The sequence below is a fragment of the Pelodiscus sinensis genome, chromosome 18 (genome assembly GCF_049634645.1).
Source record: "Pelodiscus sinensis isolate JC-2024 chromosome 18, ASM4963464v1, whole genome shotgun sequence".
Taxonomy (NCBI): Eukaryota; Metazoa; Chordata; order Testudines; family Trionychidae; genus Pelodiscus; species Pelodiscus sinensis.
This window is the reverse complement of record NC_134728.1, coordinates 23,033,257-23,054,482: the sequence shown is the minus strand read 5'-3', so window position 1 is coordinate 23,054,482 and position 21,226 is coordinate 23,033,257. Positions and strand designations below refer to the sequence as shown.

At 47.0% G+C, this 21,226-nt stretch overlaps 1 protein-coding gene and 1 long non-coding RNA gene across 2 annotated transcripts in view; one reads left to right on the top strand and one right to left on the bottom strand.

The window, feature by feature from the left end:
• The window catches only part of HNF4A (hepatocyte nuclear factor 4 alpha), an 80,003-nt gene that overhangs the window by 43,341 nt on the left and 15,436 nt on the right, over positions 1-21,226 (bottom strand). The window lies entirely within an intron of this gene.
• LOC142818857 (uncharacterized) lies at positions 591-20,175 on the top strand. The gene is made up of 4 exons (XR_012896540.1): positions 591-605; positions 7,024-7,117; positions 7,581-8,007; positions 19,790-20,175. It is a non-coding gene; the product is annotated as an uncharacterized LOC142818857 (long non-coding RNA).

The following is a 21,226-nucleotide window of genomic DNA, read 5'->3' as shown; positions in this document are numbered from 1 at the left end:
GGGGCAGCAGCGATTTTGTTGACTGTTTATTATTGAATCTACATACACTTTGCTGATTTCAGCTTCTGGGCACATACTGGGGTGGCAGCGCTTAGAGAGAAGAGCATTCTCCATGAGTGTAGTACATTCGCTGGGCTATTGATCTTGACGCTTAATTGTTTTATTATTGGTCTTAATTTTAGTTGAATTGTAAGAACTTGTAAAAACTCTGCCTGGAGAACAAAGTTCTAGCCGTATTCCTCCCCTTCACTATCCTCGGGCTTTTTCTCCTTCTCTTACCCCACACTGCTTGCTTTCTTTTCTTTTCTTTTCTTTTCTTTTCTTTTCTTTTCTTTTCTTTTCTTTTCTTTTCTTTTCTTTTCTTTTCTTTTCTTTTCTTTTCTTTTCTTTTCTTTTCTTTTCTTTTCTTTTCTTTTCTTTTCTTTTCTTTAACCGGAATTGCAATTTACACATGGTAACAACAGGGGACTTTCATTTTACTTCTCTATAAACCAAGTTTTACAGGGCCAGACCTCACTATAAACACTTCTCACTCCACAGCCTTTCCCAACAGCTTCAGGGGCAGATTTTCAGAAGAGCCAGGCACACAAAGGTACCTGTCAAAGGTGAGCACAAGTGTGACTGTAGTTGCATTGTGAGTGCACAGTGGATTAGGCATAAAATTGCATTGACTTTTTATTATTTTTGGTGCCCAAACTTTTTGAAAAATCTCCCCCTAGAAAAAGAGCTCATTTTCCTGTATTCAGTTTTCAAGGATCAATCTGAAAAATCCTCCCTGTGTGTTTGTGTTTTAAAAATCTCACCAGACATCTTACAATGCAACATAACTTTGTCCTGCAAGTGTCTTTCTTATCTACTATAGCACGCAACACATGCTATAGAGTTAAATCTTGATCCAAAGCCCACTGAAATTAGTGGGAGATCTTCTATCAGCTTCCATGGGCTTTTGATCAGACCTTCAGATAATACAGGACAGTAAGAATGCATGTTACAAATGTCAGAAAATGGAGTTGCACTTTATCTGACTTAGTCTTGGCCTCATCTGGTGTTTGAGGGCTTTATGAGACGACAGTTTATCCAGTATGTGGCAGTGGGTTGTATAATTCACTGTAATTTCCATTGCATAACATCACAAGCCCAACAAGTGGTAATCAATTTATCACTGAACAGCATCAGCTGAATTGCATCGCAAGGCCAGTAATTAATTATTAGTGTCAGTTCTCATTGTAATAAAAAACATCCCAGTTTATTTCTCAATCAATGCAGGGCGATTTAGTCTACAAACTGCGAGTTAATGGCCCTGCACTAGTTTTAATCACACTTCACAGGCATGCAGGAAAGACTAGGTCATGCTGAATCCAAAAGCCTTTGCTGATATGAATGGCTTCCCTATCACAACTCAACACTGAAATTCTGGGGCCTCCAACTCAGAAATGGTGCAGGCTGGTGGGTTTTGTTGCTGGACATATGAATGGAACATCATGGTTATGACCTGAGCATGGAAAGAGCTCAGTAAGCAAAGTCTGTGTCCTAAGATACTTAACAGTCTATACAGAAGGCATAGACATCACCTATACTCCAAGGCTACTGTTGTATGATCCATTCGCTATCTTGCTTCAGCTTAGTTACTGGAGGTATGGGAATCATAGAATACTAGAACTGGAAGGACCTCAAGAAATCATCCAGTCCAGGCCCCTGCCCTCATGGCAGAACCAAGTACCATCTAGGTCATTCCTGATAGATGTTTGTCCAACCTGCTTGTAAATATCTCCAGAGATGGAGATTCCACAACCTCCCTAGGCAATTTATTCCAGTGTTTAATTGCCCTGACAGTTAGGAAGTTTTTCCTAATGTCCAACCCAAACCTCCCTTGCTGCAGTTTAAGCCCATCGCTTTTTGTCCTGTCATGAGAGGTCAAGAAGAACAGTTTTTCTCCCTCCTCCTTGTAACACCCTTTTGGATACCTGAAAACCGCTATTATGTCCCTTCTCAGTCGTCTCTTTTCCAAACTAAACGAACCCAGCTCTTTCAGTCTTCCCTCATCGGTCTTGTTTTCTAGACCTTTAATCAGTTTTGTGGGAATGTGGGAAAGTCCCACATTCCTTTCCTGGGATTGATGTCTAGAGTTCCTTTCCTGTAGTGGGAGCTGGGTGATGGTTAAAGATGCAAAGGAATCCCCTCTGAACTCACATGGCTGGTATATCACTTCCCCTTCAACAAGGAGAATTCTGAGCCAGGAATTCGTTTGTTTGAAACAATGTGTGTGAGTGGGGGTGGTAGAACACAGCCCCTTAACAGCCTCATTCCTGGGACCTCAGTTCCAATCCAGGTTTGGCCAGAGTGATCCCTTTGATTAGATAAATGCTGCAGACACTAAGTCAAATATGTGCAGGATTTGCCATAGTGTCTAGTAAAATATCATAAAAGCATGGCCCATTTTGCTCAGTTCAGCAAAACAAGTCTTTGTTCAACTAAGCTGCTGACTAAATAAGACTGAAATACTTGCTTACTCCCATAAGGTCTGGCGGACGTAGGTCAGGGAGGATTAAGAATGCTAGGAATAGAAAACGAAGAGATGGATGTGAAAGAGGAGAGAGAGAGTGTGTGTGTGCGGGGCGGGGGGCAGGGGAGGAGATGTTATGGGGAATTAGGCAGCAAAAGAGGCTGGGAACTGCCAACAGGACAGAGGAGCCTTTCACCTTTAGGTTGGCGGTGATAGCAATCCACCACTCCTGTTGTTTTCCATTCCGTTCCTAGTGTAGAAGGCCTAAGTCCTCAAAGGCACCTAACTCCCATTCACAAACCCCTTGTCGCAGCAGGGCAGCCAGACACTGACTGGGACAAGGAAATGACACACTGCCTGCACCCTCAAAGATGGTCACAGCAAAGCAGGGTTGGGGTACTCTACTGGGAATGATCGATTTTGCTCCCATCAATAATACACCATCCTTGACATTAGTCAAGCTGCCCATGCACCAGGCTAATACGAGAGGATTCTTCTCTCCCTCAGATACCGACAGCTTCTCTAGTGGGAGTTTAGAAGAGGCTCCATTGACAAACCGTGGTAAATTGGCCCCTGTATGACAGCATCTTTGAATGACATATCCTGGGCTAAGCACACGGACTAGCAGCAGTGAATGGGTGGAGAGAGACTCCATAAAACACTATTTAATGAGCAAATCTTCTTTGCCTTTTTAGGCGGATTTGAATTTTTCTGCCCCACTTAGCAGAGGTGTCCCTTTTAGTACCAGTCAGACGCAGGGACAAATTCTGGTCTCAGTGGTAAAAATCCAGAGGAAATCCACTGACTTCAGAGGAGTAAACCATACCGGGGCTGACCCTCGGCCTTTTGAAGTCACTGGAAATATTCACATTAACTTCAATTGGTCAGGGATCAGGCCCATTAACACCAGTGCAGCTGAGAGGAGAATTTGGCCCAGTTTTAGCAAGTAGCAGCAGCTGGATGAAAGAAGGCAGAAGTTATGGAGAGTGGAAGGGTGGAGTCTGGGTCGACCAATGGGTGTCTCCATGTTCTGTCCTGGTGGTGAGAGTCCCAGTGAATGGTAGCCCCACATACACTGATCAGGACCCCAGATGGAATCCAGTTGGATACAGAAACTTCCTCCCTCCAATATATCTCCCCACCCACCTTCCTAGCAGTTCAGACTACGTGAGACAGCTAGAATTGGAAATGGCTAGAATTCCAGGAACTGGCGTGTTTTATGCAGAGGGCAATCATCTGATTTTTATCAGACAAGCAGTAAATCCTGCTGTGTTTTGCCTCATACAAGGCTGACAGGAGACTAATCCTGCCTGCCCGGTATACAGATGCTCACGCCTGGCAATTCCACTGAGAGAAAAGAGGATTCTCCGCAGACGAGATATGCAGCTCATTCAATGAGGAGTAGGATAGAGGGCAATTAAGAAAGAGGCATGGGAAGGATATCATCACCTATAGGTCCCTACCAAATTCACTGTCCATTTTGGTCAATTTCATGGTCACAGGAATTTAAAAATCATGCATTTCATGATGTAAGAAATGTCATGATGTTATAATTGTAAGGGGCCTGTCCCAAAAGCAGTTGTGTGTGTGTGTGTGTGTGTGTGTGTGTACAAGCTTATTGTAGGGGGGAGTTGCTGTACTGCTCCCCTTACTTCTGCACTGCTGCTAGCGGTAATGATGTCTTTAGAGCGGGGCAGCTGGAGAGGGGCAGCTGTGTTCTGTTCTTGGCACATTCAGGCTGTGTCTATACTGCACCCCTTTTCCGGAAAAGGGATGCAGATTAGACCAGTTGGAATTGCAAATCCGCGGGGCATTTAAGTATCCCCCACGGCATTTGAATTTACATGGCTGCCGCTTTTTTCCGGCTTGGGGTAAGCCGGAGAAAAGCGCCAGTCTAGACGCGATTCTCCGGAAAATAAGCCCTTTTCCAGAGGATTTCTTATTCCTACTTGCATTCCTAAGAAATCCTCCGGAAAAGGGCTTATTTTCCGGAGAATCGCGTCTAGACTGGCGCTTTTCTCCGGCTTATCCCCAAGCCGGAAAAAAGCAGCAGCCATGTAAATGCAAATGCCGCGGGGGATATTTAAATCCCCCATGGATTTGCAATTCCAACTGGTCTAATCTGCACCCCTTTTCTGGAAAAGGGGTGCAGTGTAGACACAGCCTCACAGTATAAATTGTAACTGGAGCCACAGACAGCCATGTGGTAACATCAGTTGGATCTGTGCAGGTGGCTGTGACAGACAGGAATGTCTACACGGGGGAGTTATTTCGAAATAACAAGCAGCGCATCCACACTCCCAAGCCGGTCATTTTGAATGAATAACTCCTGCTTGTGAAGAGGAATATGCTTCTTTCAAAATAGTTCTTTCAGGAATTATTATTTCAGAATAACTTATTCTGCATTCCCTATGAATCCCAATGGCCAGTCTGAGGCTTCCTGTTCATTTGCAAGGTTTCCATGCAGCGTCGGATTAGCAGACCAGAAAAAGTGAAGCTTTGTGCTGCTGTAGGAGAGGTAGAGGGAAAAGCATCAGAAGAGGACTCAGGCGAACAGGGCTGCCCATGGCAGGAGAAGGAGGGGGCCAATTTCCCTGGGGCCCAGCGATTCCAAGGTGCTCAGGGCTTCCAGCCACCACTGCTGCTACTGCAGCAGCAACCAGAATCCTGGGCCCTTTAAATTGCTGCTGGAGTGCCATACAAAGCACTCTGGGGAGCAATTTGGGCTGCATGGGGGGGGAGGCATGCTCACCCCACACTTTGGGCAGCTATGAGAGCTGGGGGGGAGGTACTCCCTAGTCTGGATGGCACTGGAGTCTGGCTGCCCCCCTTTCCATCCCAGGATCTGCTCCTACTGTGGGCACAGAACCAGACCCCCTCGTACCTTGCCCAGGGCATACAATGAATTAATGGTTCAGAGTCATGCTGGAAGAGCATAACAAGTGGGGTTCCACAGGGGTCTGTTTTGGGACCGGTTCTGTTCAATATCTTCATCAATGATTTAGATGACGACATAGAGAATACACTTATTAAGTTTGCAGATGATACCAAGCTGAGAGGGGGGGAGGGGTTGCAACTGCTTTGGAGAATAAGGTCAAAATTCAAAATGATCTGGACAAACTGAAGAAATGGTCTGAGGTAAATAGGATGACGTTTAATAAGGACAAAGTGCTCCACTTAGGAAGGAACAGAATAGGAAGTGAGTGTCTAGGAAGGAGTACTGCAGAAAGAGATCTAGGGACCACAAGCTAAATATTAGTCAACAGTGTGACACTGTTGCAAAAAAAGCAAACATGTTTCTGAGATGCATTAACAGGAGTTTTGTAGCAAGACACGAGAAGTCATTTTTCCACTCTACTCTGCACTGATTAGGCCTCAGTTGGGAGTATTGTGTCCAGTTCTGGGCACCACATTTCAAGAAAGATGTGGAGAAATTGGAGAGGGTCCAGAGAAGAGCAACAAGAATGATTAAAGGTCTAGAGAACATGACTTATGAGGGAAGACTAAAAGAACAGGGTTTGTTTAGTTTAGAAAAGAGAAGACTGAGAGGGGACATGATAGCAGTTTTCAAGTATCTAAAAGGGTGTCACAAGGAGGAGGGGAAAAAATTGTTCTCCTTGGCCTCTGATGGGCTTAAATTGCAGCAAAGGAGGTTTAGTCTGGACATTAGGAAAAACTTCCTGACTGTCAGGGAGGTTAAACACTGGAATAAATTGCCTAGGGAGGTTGTGGAATCTCCATAATTGGAGATATTTAAGAGCAGGTTAGGCAGACATCTAACAGGGATGATCTAAATGGTGCTTGGTCCTGCCACGAAGGCAGGGGACTTGACTCAACCTCTCGAGGTCACGTCCAGTTCTCATATTCTATGATTCTATAGGCCAGGGCTACTCAACTTTGGAAGCCCCAGGGGCCATAATGGTACTCGCAGCACATGCTAAGGGCCGCAACTTAAGTGTGGTTGCATATTCACGCAAATATATATGCAAATATATGCAAATAGCTTATTTCACACTGACAGGCATGAATACAAGGCACTTCCCACAATGCCCCGGCATTCCCAGCACCTCCTCTCTGGGGGCTAGAAACGTCGACACCCTGTAACCGTCTGTTCCAGCCAGGCCGTCTGCTCGCATCTTTCAGTGCTCACCCCACCTGGGAGATGCCTCGCCGTTGTGAAGCATGTTCCCAGGGGAGGCCATGTTCAAAGGATCCCACCCGTGGGCTGTGTGCTGAGCCCTGCGTAAACCCAAACTGCACTGCAGGCCACAAACAACTGGGCCACGGGCCGTATGTGGCCCATGGGCTGCGTGTTGAATAGCCCTGCTATAGGCTGTCAGCTCCCCCGCAGGCAAGGGTTAGGGATTTGGGCTGCTGGAAGGGTGATGAGTAGCAAGTGTTTGCATCCCCAACCAGAGAAGGACATGGGTGAGTCTATGAAATCACTCAGCATAGTACCAGGGAGCCCTCAGAAAAGTGTGTCCTCAAACGGTCTGTTGCACTGCTTGTTCCTAACATAGATCCTGGATCAGGAAGACCAAGAATGAACATTCTTAAAGTCTTGAGTGAAGTTTTGGCAGAGCAGCAGGTAGGGCTACAGCTACATGGTTTGGAGTAAGTAATGGCTACAGAATTGTATCTCAAACACACACAATAACAGTAACCATGCAGGCTTCACCTTCAAGGTCTGCTTTTTAGCAGAGCCTCCCCCAGCCTCTAGTTTTTCATGCACAAAACTGTATCCACAACAAATTTCAAGCCCAAGTGGTACTAAGATCCTGAATTACACCTTCAGGAAGAAAGCGAAACCTCCGGTTGTTACAATTTGCAGGAATAATTCATAGCTGGTGTAATTGTAGAGGCCATTTCTAAACATTTTGGCCTACATTGTCCTGGTCTCCACCATGACCCAAGTGGCTTCGCCACTGAGTGCACGTAAAGCAGAGATGGGTTCAAACCCAAAACTCTGGGTCTGAACACACCCCAAACTTTGGAAAAGTTTTGTACTGGGTCCTGGCTAGGACCTGTGTTTATTGCTGAATCGAATGTCATCAACAAACACCTCTCTCTTTGTCAGATCTTTCCGTCTCTCATTCACCAAATGAGCTGAGGAAGAAGGGCAAGTCACCCTGAGTTACAAGACAAAGAACAAAAGTCCTGGGGAAATAACGTCAGCATAGTCATCTCCACACCCAGAAAGGTCCCTTCTGCTTTTCTCCCTTTGAAATTTCAAATTCCAGTTTGTGGACAAAGTCCTGTCTATCTGAGAATATAGATCTCCGACCACTGACCAAACTCCATTCCAAGCAACTACCTAGTTATGCTTTTCCCCTGCCTCGCGGGCTCTTCTGTTCACTCCCTGGACCTGCTGGGATCGTACTGAAACTCTCACTAGAACAGCCGTGCATATACAGAGTGGATTTCCACATTTTCGTCTTAATCTAACAGCTACTTTTCAAAGTTGGGAATGGGGAAGAAGATGCTGATCATCTGTAATAAACCAGGTAGGAACTTTATCACCTGCAATTCCTGAGCATGGTCGTTATGAACGGAAAAAGAGAAGAGAAAACAAAGGCTCCCATTGTGCTTATACGAGCCATTTTAGGCCATCGCTTAATTTTTTTTTAAAAGAGCCGTTTAAAAGGGTACAGAAAGCAATGGGCAAAATTAGCTTTTGGAAGCAGAGGTATTTCATGTGGTTAACTGATAACTCCAGCTAGCCTCCTCAGACTCGTCTTCTCTCATTTCCCCAATCAGGCTGAACTGACTTGCGTGCTAATCATTTCTTGGCCAGTTTAGTCCACCTTAAAAAATTAACAGAGACTGGTTTACTGCATGACTTGCTCACACTCAAACCCTGCAAGCTCACAGGCAGGTTTAAACCCTTATGCAAGACCCCTTTGGGGTCCCAGGACAGAATCTGGGCAACTAGAGAGATTATTTTTGAAAGAACAGTTTTGCTAAAGTCAATATAAAATTCCCTCCCCTTCCATGCCCTGAGTATATTTGCTCTGTGGTTGTTTCCAAATGGCAAAGATAAAGCCAAGGGCTTGTATTTTGTCATACTTTTTGTAAACAGGGATATTTTGGCCACACTGTCAAATCCCATTTGCCTTTTGCTGGAATTTGTCCCATAAACAATTACAGAGCAGAATCTCCCATGTGTTAATAAGCAGCTTTGAGGAATTTGGCTGAAGTCAGTGAGGGGCGCAGGGAGCTATAGTTCTCTAGCCATGTGAAACAAGCATCAGGAAAAGACTGGTATAGATCACCTGAACATACAGTGGCTTGGTGCACATAAAATTTATTCTGCACATGGATGTTAAAAATCAGAGGGAACATTAACTGTGAGGTTCAGCAGAATTAATTAGGGGTCTATTATCCCCTTGATCTCCACACATAACTCACACTTGGACATGTATACAGCATTGTGAGGGGGATGAACTAGCCTCTAAGGTGTCATCCGAAAGCTACATAATCTGTGAAATGGCTAAAGCAATGAGTAGGAGCCACAACAGTCACCTGGGGTAACTGCAGTATTCTCTTGAATGACTAGTCCCTCCATTTCCCCCAGTGTTTAAGGTCCTAGGAATTAACCCTAGATCTGGTCTTGGCCCCGGGACAGTGGTTTGTGGGAACTGGAGATGACAGGACACGAGGCCATGCCTGCATCACTTGAGGATGGTGTATGGCATATTAAGGCTGCCATGTCAGACTGGCTGCTGGGCCCCATGGGAGCTGGGGCATTTTGGTGCCTTTGCTGTTACTTGTGCATTTTGTAACATGTTGCCTGCTAATCAACCTCAGGCTAGTTCACTAGTGCAGACAAGGAAGAGTTTTCTAAAAAGGTCCACGCTCAAGAAAAATACCATCAGGCTTGTCCATAAAATGTGCTGTGCTCTCAAGGATCCACTAGCAATAGTTCAGAGTATTGAGGATTCCAAAGCACTTGGAACATGCAGAACAGACATCCCTGGGAGCAGGGCAGAGGTGGGCAAATACCAGTCTGGTCTGCCAGGGTTAGCTCCGTGGCAGGCCCCCATCACTATATTTACCTGCACGGATGCAGGTACCAGTGACTGCAGCTCCCGTTGCTCGCGGATCGACATTCCCAGCCAAGGAGAGTGGCAGGAAGTGACACAAACCAGGACACCACTTCCTGCCGCTCTCATTGGCTGGGAGTGGTGTTCCACAGCCAATGGGAGGTGCAATCATAGGTACCTGCAGAGGTGTGAGTAAATATAGTGGAGACGGCCTGCCAGGGGCTAACCCTGGCGAACCGCCACCGTGTTATAGCCCACCCCTGTAGTAGGGAAAGATTCTAAATCTCCATTCATGTATTCAGAGAGCCTGAGGTAATCTAAGGAGCTATAATAAACAGCTGTCAGATAGGGAAAGAGAACTGTCAGCACTTAGACATGGACCATTTAAACATCTACTATAAAATTAACTCTTATGGTGCCTCATATCCCAGGATTATTAATGCTGGCAAAGCCTCTAAAAACCCCAAGGAAATAATTATTGTTACTGCTATTTTTTTGATTGGTTGGTTGGTTTGGATTTTTTTATAAGACAGTTGTCAGAGAGAGAAGCTACCAGCCAGGTTTTTAGAATTGCATACAACTGCACTCACAGAAATGCCAGTGCAGGTTAGATGTACAGCTAGCTAATCTATGTGCACAATCTCTGAGTCTGCATTATAGTCATGGTAACTGCATGTGCGAAGGGTTGGTTATATGTGTTTGTGCACACAATTCTCCTGTGTGCCGCGCTGAATATCTGGGCTGAAATGATTCACTCAGCATCATGCACTGAGTCCCTGGCACAGCTGAGAAGAGAACTGAAAAATTCCATGTAGTTACCTCACTTGGCTGAAAACTGCAGACTCCATTTCATGTTTAATTTTAATATTGCAAATGTGCCTATTTATGTCCCCCAAATACAACATGTTTGTGAATATTTAATTTCAAAACTCAATTCCAGGGAAAATGAGCTTATTCTGGAGTAAAAGAAGGCCCGTCGTCGGGGGAAAGGTGGTTTCTGAATGAAACATTCAAAATACAGCATTGATATATTTTGGCAATTCAGTTTCAAAATGACTATTTCATTCCTTTTGGGGCAAAAATAAACTAAGGGAGAGGAACAAAAGGGCCAGAATGAAGTGGTACAAATTTGGAACCAGATTCTGCCAAGACCTCTTCACCCAGCAGAAAATAGTGGAGAACCCCCACTCCTCACCCCTTTGGGGAGCTACAGAAACGCCGACTGCACAAAAATCTAGTCCTTACTCTGCAAAATTCAGCAAAAAAGCATCCGCAGCTGAGCATAGCTCTGGTTGCAGGCTCTGAAATGACCCTGGCAGAAATACCCTACACTGAGCAGCATGTGTGTGGGAGATAATGGGAGATAAATGTCACCTCATCTGATTGCAGTGCCACAGTGTAGAGATCCCTGCTCAGCATACAGCTCAACAGATGCAGCAAGCACATGGCCACTAGTCCCTGCAGGCCATTTGCAGTTCATTTAGTGTTCATCTGCGTATACTTTATGTTCATTATACACACATAAAAAAGCTCCTGAATGATTCCAGCCAGGGGAGTGATACCCAGAATCGCTGCTGGCAGACAAGAGTTGCCAAAATCAATAAAAGTTACAAAGAAAAAAAAAATCCCTGCTGGAAAGGGACCTGAGTCATCATTGGTACCGTTTGCATCATCCACTGCCAGGAACCAAAAGAGACAGTAAACTGCTCTGAAGCCCAAGTGGATTAGGAACCGTGTGGGAAAGTAGGAGATACACAAGCCAGACTACTATGTGCTACTGAGAATATTAGTCTTAGCAGGGCAAGGAAAGAGGAGATAAAGTCACTACTTAGATTTCCCAAAGGACAAAAAGCATCGTCCTGGAACAAAAGACTTCCTGGTGGATCTCCAGTGCAGGCTGGCATGGCAAACCTCTTCTGGGCTTGGGTCACTCAGTCTAGGCCTCTCAAACAGAGTTAATCAATTAATGGCGTCCCTCATCTGGGACCCAAAAATGCCCTGGATGACGCCTACATCTTCACATAACTGAGACTAAAAAATGCGACCTCTGAAGTTGATAGGCAGCAGCGGCCGCACACCCAGTTGAACTAAACAACAGCCTCTCCCTGTCTGAGCCAATAAGGTGCTGTAATGAGCTAGTCTCATCCAGAAGAGCCTCTTTGCTTATGTGAGAGGAAGACTGGTCTTGTGTTGGGGCTCTGGACAGAGATGCAGGCAGAAGAGTTGGGTTCAATTCCTGGTACTGATTGGATTCCCTGTGTAACTCGAGGAATGTCACTTCATCTTCAACTGGCCTCAGTTCCTCACCCGTGAGATTTCATTAAATTGTGTGGGGCACTCATGTCCTGAAAGGCAGGGCACTCAGAAGGACAGGCTGATCTGACACATTCTACCTCACAACTCCATGGGGCCAGAACCACAACCACCTTTCTTACTTACAGTTTCTGCCTTGTACCATAATATATCCTGCTAGTGGAATGCCATGCCCTGGGTGGGTTGTTGGCACTGAGGATCAAACCATTATAAATATTAGCTTCTCTCCCTGAGATAAAAGACCCATCTCTAGTCTAATGAAGGGCTCCCAAGAGTGGGGAACATCAACACCGTGTTTGTTCTACAGTATTTGTTTCTGTGAGAGGAGGTCAGGGGAGAGAAATGTGCCGTGCACATGAAGTGAGGTGGGGAGATTTGGAATGGTCCTTAGTTTCAGGGGAAGTTCATTCCACAGTTGGGGACCTGCCCTGAGAAGCTCTGTCTCCCCCCTCCACACATTTTCCACTTTTGGTGGAAAGTTCCAATGTGCCAGAGGTGTGAAGTTGTTGATCATGGTCTCCATCCTGCAGCTTTTAGATATCCTAGGCCCAGGCCCTGGAACCCCTTGAAGAGAGGGACCAAGATGTAGTATTTGATGTGATATTCTATGGGAAGTCAGTGGAGCAGAGGACAGGAAAGTTTTATATGCTGTGGTTGCCTATGCTGATGAGAAGATGTGCGATGGCATTCTGTACCGCTCTATTGTCCAAGTTGGTAGCAAGCTCATCAAACTCTCTGGTCCAGCCATCACTAAGGGGGAACACAGCCCCATACTGAGTGAGTCTAGGCTACACTATGATACTGAACAATATTTCATCTCCTCCAGCCATTCCCAGCAGAAATGACAGGCTATTTGCTGTTCAAAGCCCCTTTGTATTAAATGACATAAAAAAAATGCCAGAAGATTTCATGTGCAGTTTGGGGCATTCCAACACAAGATACAAAAATGAGGAAATTGTACAGGATCCAGAAAAGAGCAAGAAAAGGTTGGATGGGAACTGAGAACTGTTAAGAGACATTTGAAGGGCATCAGTATCAAGGAGAAAGCAAAACTATGCAGGTGGAGGAAGAGACAAGAGAACTAAAACAAAAGGAAAAACCAGGGTGGAGAGTAAAATAAAAAGTGTCAACAGTGAGATCCTGGGATAATCCTGGTTTTTGGAGTTGGTCAAAAATAGACAAAGCCCCAGGCTCACTTCCACATTGGCAGACACACTGGCTGACATCTATGGCTAATATTTCTGATTCTCTCATTGACAAAAGATGTCATCTATGTAATAGGAAGGCACTACAGTCACCAATAATTCAACACCAGAGGCTCATAAGAACATAAGAACGGCAGTACTGGGTCAGACCAAAGCTAGCCCAGTAGCCTGTCTGCCGACAGTGGCCAACACCAGGTGCCCCAGAGAGGGTGGACCGAAGACAATGATCAAGCGATTTGTCTCCTGCCATCCCTCTCCAGCCTCTAACAAACAGAGGCCAGGGACACCAGTTCTATCCCCTGGCTAATAGCCTTTTATGGACCTAACCGCCAGGAAATTATCTAGCTTCTCTTTAAACTCTGTTATAGTCCTAGCCTTCACAGCCTCCTCTGGCAAGGAGTTCCACAAGCTGGCTACACGCTGTGTGAAGAAGAACTTTCTTTTATTAGTTTTAAACCTGCTACCCATTAATTTCATGTGGTGTCCTCTAGTTCTTCTATTATGAGAACTAATAAATAACTTTTATTTATCCGCCCTCTCCACACCACTCATGATTTTATATACCTCTATCATATTCCCCCTCAGTATCCTCTTTTCTAAACTGAAAAGTCCCAGTCACTTTAAGCTCTCCTCATATGGGACCCATTCCAAACCCCTAATCATTTCAGTTGCCCTTTTCTGAACCCTTTCCAAGGCCAAAATATCTTTTTTGAGGTGAGGAGACCACATCTGTACACAGTATTCAAGATGTGGGCATACCATAGTTTTATACAGGGGCAGTAAGATATTCTGTGTCTTATTTTCTATCCCTTTCTTAATAATTCCTAGCATCCTATTTGCCTTTTTAACTGCTGCTGCACACTGTGTGGAAGTTTTCAGAGAACTGTCCACGATAACTCCAAGATCTCTTTCCTGATTTGTCGTAGCCAAATTAGCCCCCATCATACTGTACGTATAGTTGGGGTTATTTTTCCCGATGTGCATTACTTTACACTTATCCACATTAAATTTCATTTGCCATTTTGTTGCCCAATCACTCAGTTTGGTGAGATCTTCTTGGAGTCCCTCACAGTCTGCTTCTGTCTTGACTATCCTAAACAGTTTGTTATCATCCGCAAACTTTACCACCTCACTGCTTACCCCTTTCTCCAGATCATTTATGAATAAGTTGAAAGGATTGGTCCCAGGACTGACCCTTGGGGGACACCACTAGTTACCCCTCTCCATTCTGAAAATGTACCATTTATTCCTACCCTTTGTTTTCTGACTTTTAACCAGTTCTCAGACCAAGAAAGGACCTTCCCTCTTATCCCATGGCCATGTAATTTCATAATCCAAACGGTCCCATCAACAACACAGATATGAATGTTGTAGCGCCATCTGGCTAACTTCCAAGATAAGGCATATCACCACAAATCGTTAGTTCCCCTTTAAGCTGAACCCGGAACTCAGAGGCAGAATAACATTATTATTTGTCCCAATTGGTTCCCCCATCCCCCTAGACTAATAGCCTCTTCTGTCATAAAAGCATTAAAATATATTATCACCATAAACTGCATAAATTGAGTCAACTGAATTTTTCAAACACTGAAGCCATGAACTTTTCTAAATCTAACATCAACTGATAAAGAATGCAATGATTAACTGAGTGTAACTCCCAGTCCAGGTGCCCCCACGCAGGTTTCATCAAAACATGCTGGCAAAGGATAACTTTATCGAGAGAGATGGCTGACAGCGGGGCTTGGACCATGCTGCTTCTCAGCTGCAGCAGCTTGTGACGGAAGAAGAATCAAGATGGGGGATGTTTCCCAAAAAGCCCACCTTCCTCCATCATTTCTTTCTCTCTTGATTGATTGAAATGGAAAGGAAAGGAACCAAAGGACAGGCACGTCCTGCCACTTCAGCGTGAGCCACGCAGGCAGTGCTCCCCTGAGAGTCCTTCTAAGGAGAGGCAGTCGTTCAAGTTCCATGCTCCATTCAGTCCTTGGCTTCTCTTTTGCAGGTGCCAACAACCTGGGAATTGCACTGTGATCTCCCAACTCACAAAATGGTGTAAGACGGCAGTGACTACAGTTATAGGGTGTTGCGGAGATTGATCTAGCGACACTAATCTAACAACAGATGCCATGTGCGTTGTTGCAGTGTCAGTCTTAAGTTCATGGGCCTTGCAGTCTACAAAATGTAAGAATTAAGTTCAAGGGTGTTGCTAGGAAATGTGGTAGGCAGGGAGTATGCAGTGTCTCAGCCTGGGATTTATGTGGCACCATCTGGGGGCAGTGGTGAGCAACCTGTGGCCTGTAGGCCGCATGTGGCTCATTGAGAATCTGTGTGTGGCTTGCAAGACGGTTTGTTTATGGTTGCCCATGTGCAGGATTGCTAGATTCTGCAGGTTTGTGTTTGCATAGTGTGTTTCCTACTGGTATTCCTAAAGTGACACTCACATAAAGCAAGGGCACATGAGGTGTGGTGTGTGCTGATTGCTCACAAACAAACAAATGAACAAACAAACTGTAAGAGCCATGTGCTCCTTCTGCATCCAGTTAAAGTGCAGCTACAGTTCAATCAGCACACCCTGCAAATTCTAGGTACGCAAGCACAGTTAGAAAACTATCCTATCCCAGGAGACTGTCTTGGTGACAACAATCTTGCGGCCCACTGAGACGGAGGACCACTCATGCGGCCTACTCACTAGTCTAAGTTGCCCATCACTGACCTGGGGAAAACAACTTTTTCCCTAGTAAGCTATGGGTGAAACACAGGGAATCCTTGGCTAGTTAAATTCAGACGTGGCTAGGTAGGAGTTTGCGTATGTGGCTCTCACCAGGTTCCTGACTGTTGGACTGACCATGTGCAGCTTGCATGGGGCAGAGACCAGTGAAAATAATCCTATCGTCGCCTACTTTATCTCTGCCTTTTGGAAGGGATTTGGTTTCGGCCAGTGAAGTTGGCATCCAGAGAGTCTGATAGTCCCTAGCCTGAGCGTCCAGCTCATTTCCTAAAGCCTGTCTCTGCTCCATATGAACAGGGCGAGAGGGGATTTCAGCCTATGGGGTGGAAGTAGTAGAGCTCAGCAGAGCAGGGAGAATATAGCCGCCGGGGGGCTGACGGACCAGCTGGGACTCTAAGCAAGGTGATGGGGGGCCCAGCTCTGCATTCCTGGAAGGGACTGGACCTCAGGCAGAAGGGGCAGGAATGGGAGCAGCCAGCCATTGGCGCCACCCTGACCGCACCAAGCCCCCTCCCCCTGCCAGCCCTTAGAGCTACTTGGGGCTCTGGCATCAATTTCAAGGGTCCGGGGCTCCAGCCACCACCACTGCCAGAGTAGCGGAAGCTCGGAGCCCTGGGCCCTTTTGAATCCCCAGGTCCCAGGGCAGTTGCCCCTTAGATTCTCCCTGCCTGCAGGCCTGGGAGCAGCCCTTCCTACTGATGTCAGGGTTTAGAGAGTCAGTAGGGTTAAAGCTCTGTCGCCCAGCACAGAGAGCCGGGCTCCACTAAATGCATACCGGCCAGGAGAACGGAGCTGGGCTCTGCTGAGGGATCATTTCCCAGTTTCTTCAGTGGAAGTTTGTTTGAGCCTGACATAAGGACTAAGTGCTACAGTTTTCCTCTGTTTTGGCTTTGGGGTTGCCAGATGGTTGAAACAAAAATACCGAACCCCCCCCCCCCCAAAAAAAAATCTGTTGAAGGGGGAAAAAAGGGGGGAGACCAAAGCATTGCTTCCCCTAGGTCTTTTGGCCGGCAGCCATTTTGTGCCGGCAGCCTTGGGGAACCAGGTAAGCTGATGGGGGAGGGGTAGCTCGGGGGGCGGGGGGGACGACTGGGCGCTGAGTGTTTGTAGGATTGCCAGGTGCCCGGCATTTTTGCCTCCTGGCCGGGGAAAAATTCAGAAAATACTGGACATCTCAGGTGTCCGGTATTCTCTGAATTTTTTTACCAGACAGGAGCCAGAAATACCGGACATCTGGCAACTTTATGAGCTGGAGCTAGGTCCCAGCTGCTTTCTATCCTGGGCCTATGGGGGTAGGTCTATGTTACAGCTCTGAGTGAGCTCCCAGCTCGGATAAACAGACTCATGCCAGCGAGGCGTGAAATAGTATGTTAAAATTCCCAGCGTGGCAGCTTGGGCACTCCGGCTCCCCCAAATTCCTAGGCTTAGGAGCTCAAGTTCCTGCCCAAGCCACAACATCAACACAACTAGCTCAAGTCTCGTTAATGCGAGTTTATCCACCCAGTACTCAAACCCTGCCAGAATGACCAGAGGTAACCCTGGTGGGCTGCATTTATTTGACCCTCTCCCACAGCCCAGTGAGTTGTTTGCCTTCCTCTGCCTACCAGCTTCCGAGCCTTGCGTTCTGTGTAGGGTTTGGTTCAGAGGAAGCGCAGGGCCCTGAATGGCCAGATTCTTCTTCCTGAGTTATCTGCAGACAGGAAGACTGCTCTGGTGACAGGGGCGAGGGGGGGAAATCAGGAGAGCTGAGGATGGCTAAGTCTCAATTCAAAAAGTGAACGTCCCAGCCCAGGGGGCATATTGCTAGAGGGAGTGTGATGGAGTCTTGCAGGCCTTCTCAGCCCCCTACTGATGATGTTCGTGCTCTAACAACACTCTGCTCAAGGTGAACCGACAGACTCAGACTGGACTACCAACGAGACTTAGTCTTTTAGCAGCCTAGAAGGGCTAGCAGGAGATGCTGACCAATCAGGAGCCATTGGGCCACTTAAGAAGGTTTGCCTGTTGCCTCTGAGGACAAGTGTGGGGTGAGACAGGGACGAAGGAAGAACACTCCTTGGTCACCCAGAATGGCAGGGTCAGGTCAGATCCCTGCCTTCAAGAGCTGCAATCAAAGCTTTTGATGTTTGTTTGTTGAATACGTGGGCAGCCAAATTCCGCGTTTTTAACTGCAGGGGGCCTGAAGCTGAATTCATGGCTTGGGCTACCCTGAGCTGAGCAACCAACCACAACTTGTGCGCTGAAGCTGGCAGAGTGTTGTGCCAGGCCTGACCAGCAGGCCATGCTATGGAGCAGCCCCAGCCGTGACAGAAACCTAGTCCCATGCTGCAAGTGCATTTTCCACTCTGCTATTTCTTGAGTTGACTTCTGCAGCCGCGGGTTGGTTGGATTCATTCTCACGTTAGGATGTGTCTACACTTACATACTGTTTTGAAATAGGGATGCAAATGAAGACATTTGAAATTGCAAATGAAGCCGGGATTTAAATATCCTGCACTTCATTTGCATATTCACGTTATGGTGCTATGTGTAGATGCTCTGAGATCCTTCTCTCTAAATAAATGGTAAACTTCATTGTATGAGGAATAAGGGTTATTTTGAGAGAAGGATTTTCTCTCAAAATAATGTGTCTACACAGCGTCTTTTATTTTGAAATAGCGCCATAATGCAAATATGCAAAATGAAGCGTGAGATATTTAAATCCCGGCTTCATTTGCATCCCTATTTCGAAATAGGGTGCAAGTGTAGACATTCCCTCACTGATCCCATCTCAGGCCTCAAGGGTTTATCTCCACTGCAGCTGGGCATGAGCCTGCCAGCCCAAGTAGACAAACTCACACCAGCAGGCTTGGAGTTAGTATGTTAAGAATAGCTATGTGGCCATTATGACTGTGGCAGGGACTCAGGCTAGCCACCTGACCCCCTAGGCTTGAGCTCTGGTCTCTATCCCAAGTCTTTGCTGCACACAGCTATTTTTAGCCTGCCGTCTGAAGGCCCATGGGTACGAGTTGGTCTAGCCAGGCCTGGTGCTTCACTGTCAGCTGCGATGTAAACAGGCCTGCTGACAGAGGGGGGTAAAAAGGGCAATAGCTCCGGGGCCTAGTTAATGAAAGGGCCCAAAGCCCTTTAAATTGCTGTGCAGGGTAGCCCAAGCCATGAATTCAGCATCAGGCCCTCTGTAGTTACAAACACAGAATTTGGCTGCCTGTGTATTCGACAAACAAACATCAAAGGCTTTGGTTGCAGCGCTTGCAGGCAGGGATCTGACCTGACCCTGGCATTCTGGGTGACCAAGGAGCGCTCTTCCTCTGTCCCTGTCTCACCCCACGCATGTCCTAAACCTGCTTTTCGGTCACTGCAAATAAGGGAGAATGTCTTAGTCCCAGGTACGCCAGAGGAACAGTAGAACTTGTAGACAAGTTCCGGCAAGAGGCAGGGGGCTTGGGGGTAACAGACAGTTCAATACAGGTCCCAGGCAGAAGCCTAGTGACGAGGATAACAGGGCTGTGTCTCAAGTTTCAGGCCCTGCCCCAGGGACTTCTGGGTAACTGAGAAAGCAGTGCTGGCTGGCTGCAATTCTTGCTCCCCATAACCAGCTGGTAAAACACACGTGGCAGATGGGGGCTTAGGAGAAATGTAGGTTTGGGAGATCCGTAAACCAGAACAGTGCCCTGAGAGTTACATACTAGTATCTGAGAGGAAGGCAGAACTGCCCTGCCTAGCCCATTAGGGTCCCTTCGTGCACTCACACCCAGTAGTCCTTTCTCAGGGCTCTCCAGTTCTCTCTGGTTGGGGTTTCGGAGCAATCCAGCATGTGGACACATGTGGGGGAGGGTCATTAGCACAGCTCTGCTGAATTTATCCGGATGATTGTTCACCAGACCTGCTGTGAAAATGCCACTCTTTCCCTATTTGGGCTGCCTGTAAAGTTAAAGACCTAGTGCCAGTACCTGGTGTCTCCTGAAGCAAGTCAGAGTTGCTGCTATTCATTTTCCAGAAGATCCGTTGGGCCCCAAGAAGAAGCTAGAACAGCCTCAGCCTCAGACAGCGTGGCTGAGCATGGCTATGAACAAGGAGCCATGCTCAATGCAAGTCGCCGGGAGACCAGCCTGAGTGTGGGCTGCAGGGCTAAGCTAATCTCTTAATGCTGGTCACAATGAGATTTGATTGGAAGCCGGAGTGCCTGCAATGGAGTTACAGCTTTTAAAGAGTTCTGACAAATGCTCAGGCATGAATTATAAGGAGGCCTTAGCTCTGCGCCCTGTACCATGCTCCTCAGGGTGCCTGTGTCGTCTGGGCCACCTTTTCAAAATGTCCTCACCCTGGCCTCTGACTGGCACCTGTTTATCTGCACACACACACACCATGGCAGCTGAGGGGGGGGGGGGGAGGGGGGACACCACTGCCACTGTGGGTGCAAATGCCCAGGCTGCTTTTGGAAACATGCCTTGCTGTGTTTAGCAAAATGACTCTGCATGAGTCCGTGTGTGCGAGTGAAGGTGAAAGCAAAAGGCTTTATTTTAACCTGTTTCTGTACAAACATCAGCAATAAAATACCCTTGTCTAACAACCTGCGCTGGAGGTGTCTCTGGTACCCAGAGTGGTACAAGTCCCACCATCCCTCTGGGTGCTAGAATTACCCCTTTGCTTCAGCAGAACCTGCCAGGAGCACAGGCTCTAAAGCTGCTTTATTTACCCAGGCTGCTGGCTGGCGGGTGTTATGGGCTGGGAACCTATTGGGTTCATATTTGTCAGCACGTTCTGTACATTGACAGTGGAACTGAAATCCAGGCCCTTCAACGTGTGACACAATCAAGGGTTTTCAGCTGGAGTGATCTCAGGTGGTTCATCCCCCCGGGGCCCTCCGTGGGGTGGCGTGCAGGAGGGGCAGGCACAGTCAGACCTGTTAGCAAATAAGGGGATTGTCTGGCTGGCAAAGCAGAATGAGACCTTGAGAAAGACACTGCTGCCTTATCTCAGGAACTGGGGTGCCATGGCCTCTATTGATCTTTCTATTCCTGTCTGGCAGCAATGCTGCTGCACCATCCGTGCTGGCAGCCTTGTGCAGCTCGAGAGAAGAGAAAATGCTGACTTGTAACACTTCCCCCCTAAGCTGGTTGTGTGCAGAGGGGGTCCTGACCCTCCCTCCCAGAGGAAGGAGTGACCATGCAAGAGAGAGGGAGTGGAGTAGCGCTTCAGGGAAGTTACCCAGACCCTAGGCGGGGCGGGGAGGTGTTTCAAAGGCAATCGATTGACTGCTCCTACCCAAAAGCTTTTGTAATGTCCCTGCTCTTAGCATGATCCCTTCCAGAGCAGGATGGGGCCAGGGCTGCTGGAAATGCCCCACTCCAGGCACAAGCCTAAACCATGTTACATCTCAGGGCATCTCCAGAGGTGCTCACTTCCCCATTTGCTGAGCCTACTAATCTCCTAC